This window comes from Mus caroli, unplaced genomic scaffold (genome assembly GCF_978045245.1).
Source record: "Mus caroli unplaced genomic scaffold, Mus_caroli_1 scaffold_8, whole genome shotgun sequence".
NCBI lineage: Eukaryota > Metazoa > Chordata > Mammalia > Rodentia > Muridae > Mus > Mus caroli.
In genome coordinates this window covers 131324203-131326648 of record NW_028227263.1, presented here as the reverse complement: position 1 = coordinate 131326648, position 2446 = coordinate 131324203, and the positions used below count along the sequence as shown (strand labels likewise).

General features: G+C 36.1%; 1 pseudogene; it reads left to right on the top strand.

The window, feature by feature from the left end:
• The first annotated feature begins 1528 nt into the window (after positions 1-1528).
• On the top strand, positions 1529-1744 carry LOC147003557 (protein kish-A pseudogene; annotated as a pseudogene).
• Positions 1745-2446: the final 702 nt, after the last annotated feature.

Genomic DNA, 2446 nt, shown 5'->3' with positions numbered 1-2446 from the left:
GCACTTGCATTTGGCGCATAGATATTCAGAATTGAGGGTTCATCTTGGAAGATTTTACCTTTGATGAGTATTAAGTGCCCTCCTTATCTTTTTTAATAACTTTGAGTTGGAAGTCAATTTTATACGATATTAGAGTGGGTACTCCAGCTTGTTTCTTCAGACCATTTGCTTGGAAATTGTATTCAGTCCTTTCACTCTGAGGTAATGTCTGCCTTTATGTCTGAGGTGGGGCTCCTCTATGCAACAAAAAGTTGGGTCTTGTTTACATGACCAGTCTTTTAGTTGATGTCTTTTATCGGGGAAATTGAGTCCATTGATATTGAGATATTAAGGAAAAGTCTTTATTGCTTCCTGTTATGTTTGTTGTTAGATTTGGAATTCTGTTCTTGAAGCTATCGTCTTTTAGGTTTGTTGAAGAATTACTTTCTTGCTTTTTCTAAGGCATAATATCCCTCCTTGTGTTAGCGTTATTGCTTTATTATCCTTTGAAGGGCTGGATTCGTGGAAAGATATTGTGTGAATTTGGTTTTCTCATGGAATACTTTGGTTTCTCCATCCTTGGTAACTGAGAGGTTTTTGGTGTATAGTAGCCAGGGCTGGCATTTGTGTTCTCTTAGGGTCTATATAACCTCTGTCCAGGATCTTCTGGCTTTCATAGTTTCTGGCTAGAAGTCTGGTCTAATTCTAATAGGTCTGCCTTTATATGTTACTTGACCTTTTCCCCTTACTGCATTTAATATTCTATCTTTGTTTAGTGCATTTAATGTTCTGATTATTATGTGTTGGAAGGAATTTCTTTTAAGGTCTAGTCTATTTGGAGTTCTGTAGAATTCTTTTATGTTCATGGGCTTCTCTTTCTTTAGGTTAAGGAAGTTTTCTTTTATAATTTTGTTGAAGATAATTCCCAGCCCTTTAAGTTGAAAATCTTTATTCTTATTTATACCTATTATCTGTAGGTTTGGTCTTCTCACTGTGTCCTGGATTTCCTGGATGTTTTGAGTTAGGATATTTATGCATTTTGCATTTTCTTTTTTTGTTGTGTCTATATTTTCAGTGGAATCTTCTGCAACTGACATTCTCTCTTCGATCTCTTTCATTCTGTTGCTGATGCTTGCATCTATGGTTCCTGACTTCTTTACTAGGATTTCTATTTCAGAGTTTTCTCCCTTTGAGTCATTTTAGTGCTATGTTGATTTAGTAGAATCTATTTACCATAAGGGTCTTGGCTTCATTACCATTGTCTGGTGTGGGTTCCATCTCAGGACATTGTATTTAAATTCAATCAAATAGTTGTTGGTCATTCCCATAACACTTATGCCATTATTGCACCAATATATCTTGAAGATAAGTCACTGTTGCAGGTCACAGGGTTCATCATTATTTAATATTGATGATCTTTTTCCTTCTCCTATAGTGTGTACAGTACCTTCTAGCACTATTAATGAGAACCAATAAAGATGAAGCATCTGGGCATTCTCTTTTGCCCTGGCCAGAATGATGATCTGGCTGAACCAGCAACGACCTCGCTATGCCTGCCATATTCAATTTACAGAGTCTATTGACTGTAATCTTGTTGCTTATATTTATGGGTGCTTATATTCGATCTCTGGCACACAGCATCCTGGACAGAAGTAAAACTGGACTATTGGTAATACTTTGGAAGTGTGCCCGAATTGGTGAATGCAAGAGTCCTTATGTGGCCATATGGTTCATAGTGATCGCCTTCAGCATCCTCTTCATATAGTATCTTTGGAAACTATCACAGTGTGAATGCCATCAGATTGTAAACAAGGAATTGACTCCAGAAAATAATGACAAAAATGGTTAAGCCTTGGAACTGAACTTGGAATGAGGTAAATTTTGAGACTTGTCTCTGAACTTGAAATGAGATAAATTTTGAGATGCTGTTCTCTATTTTTGTGCTATTGAACCAATGAGCTGTATGAATAATTAAGATGTAACAGTTTAATACACAGGAATGTGATTTTAGCCATCAACCTCAGGTCTCTCACTCCAGTATTCTACGCTACAAATGTCATTCTGTTGTGTTAGTACTGCTTTTCCCAAGGTTCTCCAGGCATGAAGCAGAAGCCCAGCAGCAAATTCCACAGGCACCTGTGACTAAGCCTTCAAAATACTATCTTCACATAATGATAACTTGTAGCAATTGGTCTATTTTTCTTGAAAGAAAATTGTTCTATTTTTGTTGTTATTGTTCTTATGGATTGCATTCATATTTAAAACCTTTTGATTGTTATCCAGAGTATCTTTATTCTTGGAAAATTCTGTAGTTTATTGCAGGTGTTTAAAGTATTTTAAACAAAATTCTGATATACTTTAATTAGCACAAGAGTTGGGCTTCTAGTCACAAAGATACACAGCCACCCTATGATAAAAAATACCTTATAATGAAAAACAGCAAGTAGTGGTGAGTGAGCAAGCATTG